This window comes from Zea mays, chromosome 4, assembly GCF_902167145.1.
Source record: "Zea mays cultivar B73 chromosome 4, Zm-B73-REFERENCE-NAM-5.0, whole genome shotgun sequence".
Classification (NCBI taxonomy): Eukaryota; Viridiplantae; Streptophyta; class Magnoliopsida; order Poales; family Poaceae; genus Zea; species Zea mays.
The window spans coordinates 235113657-235127056 of record NC_050099.1 but is presented as its reverse complement, the minus strand read 5'-3'; positions in this window follow the sequence as shown (position 1 = coordinate 235127056).

Below are 13400 nucleotides of genomic sequence, written 5' to 3'. Positions count from 1 at the left end.
AGGGTGGCCAACTCGGAAACAGTGGGCAAATTGCAGTTGAAATGGGACGGGCCTTTCTTAGTAGCATCTTCGTCAAGACCCGGTTCATACAGATTGAAAGATATGGACGGCAATGACATTCCTAGATCTTGGAATGCGGATGAGCTTCGGCGATATTATGTATAATTCGATGTAATTTTTCATATTTTTTATTTTTTATTTCTTCTTTCATGGCACCCTTTTCCTTTCCGAAGGGGGAGAAAGGTTTTTAATGGGGCCATCACGTGTAATTTTCTTTTTTAGTTCTATAAGAGCAAAATCCCCCAAAGAATGTAAATGTAAAAGCTGAGAATGCACCATCGAGTGCCAAAAAGAAAAAACGAAGCTCCAAAGACGTTCCTAAGGGAATGCAGAGCTTACAGCAAAAAGTCAACGTTGATTCCACCAAAAGTAAAGGCGAAGAAGCTCCAAAGACGTTCCTAAGGGAATGCAGAGCTTACAGCGAAAAGTCAACGCTGATTCCGCCAAAAGTAAAGGCGAAGAAGCTCCAAAGTCGTTCCTAAGGGAATGCAGAGCTGAGGTGTGATTGTTTTTAAGAAAATAATGGCTATGAATATGGCTTCGGATACGTGTTTGGCCATTCATTTGCACATCACATTACATCATAGCATTTGCATTCATAAACATTCATCTAGGCATATGTAGGATAATCATCTTCATCGCATAAAATGGTTGCTTCGGCAAGAAGAGAAAAAAGAAAGGGAAAAAAGAGCTTCGTGCACAAAGAAGAAGGGAAAATGTTGTTTTCTATGAAGGAGAGCTTCGGGAAAAAGAAAAATGTTGTTTTCTATGCTTCGTTGCGTACGAAAAGAAGGGAAGGTGTTTTTTCGCCTTCGGCTCAAAAAAGGAAATTTCGTCCACATCAAAGCATTTCTCATACATCAGTGAAAGGTTAAGGATATATTACAAGGTATGAACAGCATACATTAAAAACAAGTTTTTGTTTACATTTACAAAAGTTATCTCAAAAGTTTTTCAAGTACTGTCTGCAGTCTACTATCTAAATCTCCAAGGAGCTTCGGCTTCGGCGTTATTTTTGATCATCAGCTTCGGCTTCGTCATCCTACATGAATAAGATCGTTGTAAGTCAAAATCGAGCTTACAAGAAAAGGTAAGCACAAGGTATGGTTTCTTACTGGTTCAAGGTGGCTACGAGCTTCGTCTCCTGCCTTTTCTCGCCCACCTTTTGTCCATATCATTTTTATGAATCTATTCGAGATGCTTCGGGCAAGATCAGGAATGTCGTCCAGGATTGATGGCGACAAAGTGAAATTTGGCCTATTCACAATCCTTCCATGCTCGCAGCCAGCCTTCAGGAAAGCCGCAGCAGTGCCTCGAGAAGCCACCCAGGCACAGAAGTCACCATGCCCAGCTATGACTTCGTCGAGCTCGTCAATCTCCCCCTCAATATGTTCGAAGGTTTTTGGCAGATCTTCAGCTGAGGGGGTAAATTTTCCACTACTGGCTCCAACCGAGTAAAAAATCTTTCTTAGTCGTTGAATGCACTTGTTGCTAAATTCCAGGCATTTTTCTTGAAGATTTGTCAGTAGTTTTCTCAAATCCGAATTTTGCTGAGCTTCGGCTTCAAGTTTTGCATTGAGATCTTGTTTTTCCCGTTCGAACTGCTCAGACTGGCGGAGAAGCTTTGTGTTCAGTTCTGATATTTTTGCTTCAGCTTCCGCCAGTAAACCTTCGGCTGCCTGGAGCTCAAAGTTCTTTTTCTCAAAAGCATCTGATTGCTCCTTTATTTTGTTTTCCAAATTTCCAATTATAACTTCATGCTTTTTATCTTCAAGATCTTGCTGCATTTGCAAGGCTTTGCTCAATAACATACTCTACACAAACACAACCTTCGTCAGACATGTTTTTATTAGAAGCAATAAAGGTTAAGAGACAAGTCATTCACCTTGAAGTTGGAGTAAAATAAACTACCAACGACATGTTGTCGTCGGTAGTGGCTGATGTCTGTTTCTAGCTTCGGGAATCCAATACTCTTGGACAGAGTACTGATAACTTTGGCCCCTGTTTGGTCCCGAATACACTCTAATTTCTCGTCATCAACGCCTCCGAAGAGGAGTGCCCCAGGTTTGTATCCACAGGATTGGGCATACTCTTTAAGCTCTTCTATTTCAGCTTTTGTTAGATGTTCTCCAACTAAGTTTTGGAACGCGAAGGCTTCGTTTTCTGAAGCTTCATCAGCAATTTCTTTTCCTTTCTTTGATGCTGCGGTCACAGTCTCTTTGGCAGCAGTGGCAGCTTCTTCTGCAGCCATGTCTAGCAGCATTTGGTCAATATGTTCAATTGTGCTCTCTAAATTCAAATCTTCAGCTGAGGTAACTTCGGCGGCTGCGGCCTCCGAAGGTGCAATTTCAATATCTGCCCCCTCTGCAGCTGCTCGTGTTTTTTGGGCCGAAGCTCTTGGCGGCGTTTTGTCAATCACCTCTGTCACGGTAATGATTCTTTGTTTCCTTGCCTTGATTGTTTTCTTTGATTTCTCCGACTCCTTGTCCTTCTGAAAAAACTTTGTCAGTTGAGGACCCAGTGGACTTAGCTTCGCAGGTAAGGATTCAGTCATTACCTTCAGAATTTCCTCAACAACAGCAGCAGAAGGTGATGCGGGAGTTTCTTCTGCTTCGGATATTTGTTGCTTCGGAGAAGAAGCTTTCCTTTTCTTCGGAATTTTCTTCGTTACTGGCTCTTTTTCACCTTCATCTAAGGCTTCAGTTACCCTTTTCCTTTTTTGGCCTCCGGCACCTTTGTTCAGATTTTCGTAGTCTGGGTATTCGAAACCCAAGGCGTCCAACACTCGATTTAGCCTTCGTTTCGGACGGGTGCCGAAGGCTGCGGTCATCAATTGATCTTCTTTTTTGGAATAATTGCCAAGTATTTCATTACACATTGCTTCAATCGTATCTAGCCACTCTTGGCAGGGTGCTTTAAAGTACTTTTTAAACTTGAAATAGTAAGGTAAACGTACGAGTTCACCTTCTTTCTTTTCCCCCTGTAGCTTCGGCATTTCCCATTCTCTCAAACTGGGAAAAACTTTGAATGCTAAAAACTCTTGAACCAGGTCCCTTGTGCTAATATGCTCTGCAATAATTCTGAATTCACTCATTGCTTGTTGTGTTGGACCTTCGGGTGTCATATTGCAGCGAGGTCGGGTTTCTCCGAAGATTAATTCCAGCGGGCTTTGTACAAGCTTTTCCTTGTCATCATCAACCTTGACATAGAACCACTCTGATTTCCAGCCTGCTGCCCACTTGCTTCGGTAGCTAATTACAGGGAACTTGGTAGTTTTCCGATAGGCAAAGTTATAGCAACCAAAATTATCGTGCAATCCATCTTTTCTAGCCTTTGTTTGATAATGCAGCTCGTGAACCCGGCAGAAGCTGTCCGCAAATGGTTCCACTGCTTGGCTTCGGAGTGCCCAGATATAAACAATAAGCCTAACTATAGCGTTAGGGGTCAGCTGATGAAAATAGATACCGAACCTCTTCAGTACCTCTCCAATAATCCCATGTAGGGGGAACCTTAATCCAGCCTTTAGAAAACTTTTAAAAATAACAATCTCATCCTTCTCTGGCTTCGGGGTAGTCTCTTCTCCGCCGAAGCGCAACAACTTCTTCTGATTTTCAGTAAAAAAGCCCGCTTTTACCATCTTGGATAGATCAGTCTTCGAAACAGTAGATTTTCCGAAGTCCAAGTGGCTCGGCTTGCTTGGCATGGCAATGCGATAATCATCTTCGGAATCAGTTTCCTCAATATCTTCTTTCTCTGCTTCAGCGATTGCTTGTTTTGCTTGTTCTGTATCATCATGAGGGATCTTTCCCGAAGTCACTAGACCCGATCGTTGCATGGCTTCGGAGATGGGGAGAGTCTCCGAAGCTTCAGTTTCTTCTCCCTCGCGCTCAACCCTGGCGGTAGAGCGGACTCTGGCCATTCAATTATGAACTTGTGAAACTTTAAAATTTTCTTCCTCCGAAGCAGGTTTCAAACTGGAGCTTCGTTCGGTTCTAACAGACAAGCTTCGGTGATGGTTAAAAATTTTGGCAGGAAAACAGTGCAAATAGCAATGAATGCTGTGGTAACTTCACACCTACTCGTCTGTTTATATAGTGCTGCAGGTAAGAAGGCGAAGCGCCAGAGTTTTTACACCAGGCGCACACCCGCTTGCGCCCGCTGCGCAGTGGACCGAAGGGACAAACAGTAAACTCTGCAAGGTGGGACCGCTACGTGCTGGGAAATTAAATCGTTTCTCGGCAACGAGCTCAGGGAAGGTGTTTTTTGGACCTTCGGCTCCCCGAAGCTTAAGAGACTTTTTTCACGGATCAAGCTCGTTACGAAAAACGATCTAGCACCGCGAAAGGGGCTACTGTTGGGTCTATGCTTCGTCGCCGAAGGTCTTCAAGGGAGAAGCGGCTTTATAATGTGTGAGCAGGTATCTTCGGACTCGTATCAGAAAGGGAGAAGCTCAAAAGATACAAAGGTTGACACAGCGCCGAAGCTGTGAAGCAGGAAAGCTTCGGCATGTTCGCAGAAAAGGGAACCGACTTAAAGATGAAAAGGCCATTTAGACCTCGATAGAGTGCTATAGAATTATCACCAAATGTAAAGGGCATGTATGTAATTTTGTATGGGTTGTACCCCGTGCCTATAAATAGGTGAACAGTACCCCCGTACTGTTCACGTTGACTTGGCATTTGCTTCTGCGTCACACTTGTATTTTCATCTCCTTCCAAGCCGAAGGTACATTTATAATTCGATATTGTCTCTATTTCTCTATGATGATATAATAAAATTAAATGGATGATGTTATATGATTATTCATGCTATCTTTTATGTTTCATATGCTTCGTCTTTCATTAACGTATACTGTGATGATGAAGGTTCGTCCTTCATGACCTTCGTCCGAAGATCATTATATCCTAAGGGAAATAATGCTTCAAAGGACGAAGGACTTTATCGTTTAACATTCTCTGTGTTGCCTTGTTCTTAACTCATAGCATTTGAGAACAAGTCCCCAACACGCCCCATACCGGTGGTCGGAGCACCAAATCACTTTCACTCGGGAGGATCAATGGCTCAACTTCGACCATCCAGGCAAATACCCGCTCCTCGTCGATCCGGTGATCCGAGAGAGCCGGGTAAAGAAGGTGCTAGTGGACGGGGGGAGCAGCATCAACGTCACTTTCCCCCGGACACTCCAAGGCTTGGGAGTTCACCTCAAAGAGCTCCACGAGTCGGACACTCCTTTCTTCGACATCGTGCCGACAGAAGGGGAATACCCGCTGGGCCACATCTACATGCCAGTCACCTTCGGAACTCCGGAGAACTACAGAACCGAGTTCCTGAGGTTCGAGGTGGCGAACTTCGACTGCGGGTACAACGCCATCATTGGGAGGCCGGGGCTGGCTAAGTTCATGGCCATTCCACACTATACATACATGATACTGAAGATGCCAGGACCGCAGGGAATCATAACTGTGCGCGCCGACTTCCAAGGCGCCGCAGAATGTTTCCGAGTGGCCATCCAAGCAGCCCTCACCACCAAGCCGTCAACGGTTCCTTCTACACCGGCGAACTCTAAGCCTGAGGAAGACCTCGTTGTACCGGCAAACGAAGCTCAGGCCGCGACCTCTATGCGGCCGACTGAAGAAACCAAGCGGATCAACCTGGGGTTCGCTGATGAGCGCAAGACGGCCATCATCAGCTCCAGTTTGAATGACAAATAGGAAAGCGCGCTCGTCCAGTTCCTGCAAGATAACCGAGACGTATTCGCATGGCAACCTGCGGATATGCCGGGAGTCCCAAGAGAACTGGCCGAGCACAAATTGAAGGTCTATCCCCAGGCGAGGCCGATCCGGCAAAAGCTACGTCGTTTCACGCCCGACAAGAGAGAGGCCATTCGTGCCGAGTTAGCTCGCTTGGTCGCGGCGGGATTTATTAGAGAAGTATTACACCCTGAGTGGCTAGCCAACCCAGTTCTTGTACTCAAAAAGAATAAAGTGGATTGGCGCATGTGCGTCGACTATACTGATCTCAACAAACACTGTCCGAAGGATCCCTTCGGGCTCCCGAGGATAGATCAGGTGGTGGATTCCACCGCTGGGTGTTCTGTGCTGTCTTTCTTAGATTGCTATTCCGGGTATCATCAGATTAGTTTGGCAAAGGAAGACGAGGAGAAAACGGCGTTCATCACTCCGTTTGGTGCTTTCTGTTATACCTCCATGCCGTTCGGCCTCAAAAACGCTGGAGCGACTTATCAGAGAGCCATTCAAACATGCTTAGCCGATCACTGGGGCAAGCGTGTGGAGGCTTACGTAGATGATGTGGTAATCAAAACAGAGAATTCGGAAAACTTCATCGAAGATTTACAGCTAGTTTTCAACAGCCTGAGAAGATATAGATGGAAGCTCAATCCTGAAAAATGTGTTTTCGGGGTACCAGCAGGAAAGTTGCTCGGGTTCATCGTCAGCAACCGGGGAATTGAGGCTAATCCGGATAAGATTGAAGCTATCATGAAGATGGAAGCTCCCCGTTCACAAAAGAAAGTTCAGCGACTCACTGGATGTATGGCAGCTCTGAGCAGATTTATATCCAGGCTGGGAGAAAAAGGTTTGCCATTTTACAAGCTACTCAAGAAGGTGGATAAGTTTCAATGGACTTCAGAAGCACAAGAAGCTCTAGACGCACTGAAGAAATTCTTGACAACACCACCAGTATTGAAACCACCCCGGCGAGCTACGCCGATTCAACCGGCTGAAGATTTGTTGCTGTATATCTCTTGCACGACTCACGTGGTAAGCACCGCGTTGGTAGTCGAGCGAGTAGAAGAGGGACATGCCTATCCAGTACAACATCCTGTTTACTTCATCAGTGAAGTTCTAGGCCCCTCGAAGAAAAAGTATCCTCAGGTTCAGAAGCTATTATATGCAGTACTCCTAACTGCCCGCAAGCTGCGTCACTACTTTGACGACCACAAAGTCATAGTAGTTACTGGTTTTCCAATAGGGGACATTCTTCACAACAAGGAAGCCATTGGCCGAATAGCCAAGTGGGCTTGCGAGTTGGGATCCCATGATATCGAGTTCCGACCTCGCACTGCCATCAAAACTCAAGCACTGGTTGATTTCGTATCAGAGTGGACAGAACAGCAAGTACCAGACAATCCAGAAACGGCAGAAGTATGGCGAATGTATTTTGATGGCTCGCTAAAGCTGCAGGGAGCAGGAGCAGGGATTCTCTTCACTGCACCTGGAGGCGAACACCTCAAATATGCTCTCCAGTTGCTATTCCCGGCCTCTAACAATGCAGCCGAGTATGAAGCTTTGATACACGGATTAAACATCGCCATGACACTGGGCGTCAAGAGATTGATGGTATATGGAGATTCTCTGGTAGTCATCAGCCAGATAAACAAAGAATGGGATTGTTCAAGTGATTCAATGGGAAAATACTGCGCTGCCGTCCGAAAGCTGGAAGATAAATTCGAGGGTCTGGAGTTCCATCATATAGAAAGAGATCGGAACACGGCGGCCGATGTACTGTCCAAGCTCGGATCCGGTCGGACTCAGGTCCCGCCCGGGGTCTTCGTGCAAGAAATTCTCCAGCCGAGTATCTCAATGGATCAAACAGAAGAGTGCAACATCATAAATCAACTCAAGTCAGATTCTGATGACTGGAGAAGACCGATTATTAAGTATATAAAGAACGAAGAAGAACCAGATGACAAGAACTCGGCAGAGCGCATTGCCAGACAATCAGCTCACTATACACTCATTGGGGAGGTATTGTACAAGAGGGGCGCGTCAGGCGTCCTCATGAAGTGCGTTCTCCCGTCCACCGGAAAGCAACTTCTGGAGGAAGTCCATGCAGGGCAGTGTGGAATACATGCAGCATCCAGAACACTAGTCGGGAAGGTCTTCAGGTCAGGATTCTATTGGCCGACGGTGAAGAACGATGCAGCCGAGTTAGTTCAAAGATGCGAAGCTTGCCAATACCTGTCAAAGCAACAGCACATGCCAGCACAGCAGCTACAGACCATATCAGTAACTTGGCCTTTCGCATGCTGGGGACTGGATATGATTGGACCTTTCAAGAAAGCTCAAGGAGGATATACCCATGTATTGGTGGCGATTGACAAATTCACTAAATAGATAGAGTTCCAGCCCATTGCTTCTTTAACCTCTGCTAAAGCCGTGGAATTCATACAAAGCATAATATTCCGATTCGGGATACCAAACAATATCATCACTGACTTGGGATCCAACTTCACCAGTTCAGAATTCTTTGACTTCTGCGAGCAAAAGAGCATTCAGATCAGGTACGCATCTGTAGCGCATCCAAGAGCCAACGGGCAGGTTGAGCGAGCCAACGGAATGATATTGGAGGCACTCAGGAAAAGGGTCTTCGATAAGAATGAAAAATTCGCAGGAAAATGGATAAGAGAACTGCCTTATGTCGTTTGGAGCTTGAGAACCCAACCTAGCCGAGCCCTGCATGGAAACACTCCTTTCTTCATGGTCTATGGGTCGGAGGCAGTGCTACCTGCTGATCTCAAGTTTGGGGCGCCAAGATTGATCTTTGAAAGCATAGCAGAAGCCGAGGCCACCAGCCTGGAGGACATTGATATACTTGAGGAAGAACGACTGAATGCAGTGATCCAATCAGCACGGTACCAGCAAACTCTAAGACGCTATCACGACAAGGCTGTGCGACAACGCTTCTTTTCGATAGGAGACCTCGTCCTCCGCCGAATTCTAACGGGGGAGGGACGGCACAAGTTATCACCCTTATGGGAAGGGCCTTTCATAGTAGCAGAGGTTACTCGGCCCGGATCGTATCGCCTCACCCAGATGGATGGCACAGAAGTTGGGAACTCCTGGAACATAGAGCACCTCAGAAAGTTTTACCCCTAGCTGTATTTCAAAACAGCTGGGGCGACCATGTATTCTGTAAAATGGAAATACGTCATCAATAAAGAGAGACTTCAAAGATACTCAGCTCGTTTACGACTGACTTGCATTCTTACTTAACTCGGGGTGACCACTATGCCCTACAAACGGAGCAATCAACTTAAGTCGGCAACGACTTAAGGCGGTGCAACATGCTCACGCTTACTTAACTCGGGGTGACCACTATGCCCTACAAACAGAGCAATCGACTTAAGTCGGCAACGACTTAAGGCGGTGCAACATGCTCACGCTTACTTAACTCGGGGTGACCACTATGCCCTACAAACGGAGCAATCGACTTAAGTCGGCAACGACTTAAGGCGGTGCAACATGCTCACGCTTACTTAACTCGGGGTGACCACTATGCCCTACAAACGGAGCAATCGACTTAAGTCGGCAACAACTTAAGGCGGTGCAACATGCTCACACTTACTTAACCCAGGGTGACCACTATACCCTACTAACGGAGCTATCGGCTAAAGTCAGTGGTGGCTTAAGCCGGTGCAGCTTACTCGCGCTTACGCAATTCAGGGGATGACCTCCATGCCCCGCAAACAAACTTCATAATCATCATGCAGCGTTACCACAAACTTGCGAATTAATAAATTCTGATACGATAAGAGAGTGATCATGTCATTCGAATGATAGGCTGATATCCTCTAACGAGTACTTGATCATACTAACCGCACGCTCATAGCACACAAAATGTTTCTCTATTTTCCAATGTCTTTCTCAGGAACGATTGACGAAGAAGGGCGATTCGAAGAATCGGGGGCAGCATTCACATCGGCTTTTATGTCTTTAGGGACAACCACGCTGGGTCTCCTCATCAAGATTCGTCCCGCCCGAATAGCCTTGTCCATGGCTTTATCGCGCTGGGCTTTGAGAGTAGCAGCAGTCTCTTCGGCAATTTTAGCAGCCAGCTGAGCAGCTTCTAACTCCTGGGCAATGGTTTTCTTGGAAGCTCGGAGTTCTTTGATGGTGGCATCCTTCGCTGATAGCAATCGCCTAAGACTGGTCACTTCATCCACGGATTCTTGCAACCTACAACGCTGATTGTCCAGTTCCTCCATTGTGAAGCGGTGACTCCTCTCTAAGATGGTCAGCGAGTTGTTAGAATCTCGATACAATCTGTCCAGATTGTCACGAGAAGCAGCAAGGATACGTTTTTCTTCCTACAAGCAAAAATCAACTCCTTCAGAATCCAAGCAAGTAATAAGAGCATAGCAAGACGAGGCACGGTTTTGTAAGTTACCTTTTCAGAGTCAAGCCGAGCATGAAGAGAAGAACTCAGAGCGTTGGCGTCATCCAAAGCAGCGGAGACCTGATTCAGTTCAGTCTGGCTCTGAGAATACTTCTCCTCGAAGTCAGCACACCGTTGAGCCATTTCAGCTTGATCTCGGGAATGTTTTTCCTCAAGAACTGCAATCTGCCGAGTCATTCCTATCAAGAGGTAATCAAACGAAAGGAGGTCAGAAGGTAAAACAATCTACGAATAAAGGCAAGGAAGAAGAAGAAGGGCACTAACCAGCATTAGTTGCCTCCAACTCGGATACACGACGATGAAGTGACACCGGATTCCAACGTTCAAAAGATGAAGCCACTTCTGGGATGGAAGCACCCTGCGATCTCAGCTGGCTGGCCATCCCATCCACCAAAGCCTGATGAGAAGAGCGGATGAACATAATGACAAAAATTCATGCAACGTAAAGATCAAGCTAAAGTACAGCACAGTACCTGGAAGTTGGAAAAGAACGAAGGGATCCCCAAATCAGGAGAAATCAGCTGATAACTAGGTACCAGACCACCACCCGAAGCAGCTTGCAACAGACCAGTAGGAACGAGCTCAGTACATTCAACAGAGCCTACCGCCAGACCAGCGGGGACGCTGCCCTCTAAAGCGACTCCCTAATCCAGAGTTTGGGCCACCACCATACCGCCAGAGTGTGGAGGTGAACCAGCATGAACATCCATGGAAGTGCAGGAAGGAGACCTTGCTCGGACACCCTCGGGGGCTGGGTCACAGTTGGCACTGCCCACTTGAGCCGGATCATCCCCGGCAACACCCTCGGGGGCTGGGCAGTGGCTTGTACTCTTCACCCGAGCTAAGTCTTCCCGGCGACATCCTCGGGGGCTGGGCACGTGTCAGCACTATTCAAGGGGTCCAAGCTCTCTGCCGTAACCACCTCTAAGGTTGACGGGCCTTCAGCTACTTCCATGGGACCAGAACAATCCAAGTCAGCATCCCGACCCTCGAGATCGTGCTCTAAGGTCGACGAGGCACGGGATGACCTCAATCCAGCATCTGGCACGGCAGCACAAGTCTCTGTTGCGTCATCATCCACAGGTTCTGATAGCAAGTCCTCTGGGACCATATCCTCTAGAGTTTGATCAAAGTTGGCCATGGACAGTTCTTGCAGACCAATAAGGGCAGACAAAGCAGGAGAAGGAACTCCACTACTTCCACCGCTGGCGATGAACTGCCGACTGTTTTTCCGAGTTAAAGGAGCTTCATCTTCTTCCCCTTCATCCTCCACAGCGGCGACGCAAGCAGCACTCCCATCGGGATCAGCAACAGTTTGGGCACACCCATTGGGATCAGTGTCAGTAAGGCCAGTTGCAGGCACTTCTTCAGCAGCAGGAGCTAGGGTACCGGCGTCCTCATCAAAGCTGGATACTCGCCGGAGGCGTCTTCTCTTCTTCTTTTGCTCATCAGCAGAAGGCTCGGGCTGACTGGTTCGGCTAGGGCGTCTCGGGCAAGTACTGACAGGTTTCGGGACATCCAAAGTTGTATCAACCTCTGGAAGGGGCACCACTGCCAACGTACCATCAGGAGCAGCATCGGACGAATCCTCAGCTAACAGATCAAGCATGTCATTTATGTCTGCATCACTAGGGTTCAGAGGCACTTCAAAATAAACCTGCCGTTCATCATCAGGAATCGCCCCGAGCGAAGCAACCAAAGTACTGACTTCTTCAGCAGAGGGTCGCACTCTAAGGCCCAAATTGCTATCAGTCACAGGCGGATTTGACACAAAAAGGGTGAAAGCTTTGGGAGGAGGTAGGTTCCAAGCCGAGTATGCCACTGGAGCACCAGCATTTGAAACTTTACCCCTGAGGATCATTTCAAGTCGGCTTACCAAGTCAACAGAAGGAATTCTCCTATTGGTAACCCGAGTTGAGTCGGCCAGCCCTCGATACATATATGCCGGATAGGCCCTGTCTTTCAGTGGCTGAATGTTCTTGAAAACAAAATCAGTGACCACAGCTTCGGCAGTCAGACCTCTCTCTTTCAGTAATTCGACTTCAGTAAGCAACACGCCTGCCTCGGCCACTTCCTGATCGGTGGGAGACTCAGTCCAACTCGGAGTGCGAACGTCTGGCTGTCTTCCTGACCGGGAGGGGAGAGAATTTCCATAATTATCAACTATAAACCACTCCAGATGCCACCCTTTAATGCTATCTTTGAGGGGAATCTCAAGGTACTCGGTCTTCCGCCCACGGCGCATCTCCAAACTGGCACCTCCGACCAGCTGATGTTGCCCCCCGGCCATCCCAGGGCGACAATGATACAGATACTTCCATAAACCGAAATGCGGCAGCACACCGAGGAAGGCTTCGCATAGGTGAACGAAAATGGAGATTTGGAGAATGGAATTAGGGTTCAAATGAGTCAAGTTGATATGATAGAAGTCAAGGAGGCCACGGAAAAAAGGAGAGATGGGAAGGCCGAGGCCGCGGAGAAGAAAAGGAGCGTAAACTACAGACTCGTGGGTATCCTCTGTTGGGACAGTTGTCCCGTGGCAAATCTGCCAAGAACAGAGCTCCCGCGGAGGAAGAACCCCGATGGAGACGAGGCGGAGAAGTTCAACTTCGGAAATAACGGACATATGGTTACCTGCGAAGGGTAACTGACTGTTGGGGTTGATTGCGGGGATCACCGCAGCAGACGAGTTCGCAGTTTTCCTCTTGGGCGCCATCTTGCTTCTCACTGGCGAATAGAGTAGGAGGCGAGTGGCAGAGAAGATTCAGATGCGGAAATGCAAGAACTAGGGCACGGAAAGCAAAGGCGGCTAAAAGCGCAACTCTTATGGGATATTCTTGAGCCAGATACCGCTTCAAAAAGTGCCCAGTCATCACCCGGCGGTTATTTCCGAAACCTCAGCATGCCACGTGGACATCTGGCAGTTATTTCCGAAAAAAGCCGACGTGCCACTTCATCACTCGGTTATTATTGAAAGTCGCCTAGAGGGGGGGTGAATAGGGCGAAACTGAAATTCTCAAAAATAATCACAACTACAAGCCGGGTTAGCGTTAGAAATATAAACGAGTCCGCGAGAGAGGGAGCAAAACAAATCGCAAGCAAATGAAGAGTGTGACACGCAGATTTGTTTTACCGAGGTTCGG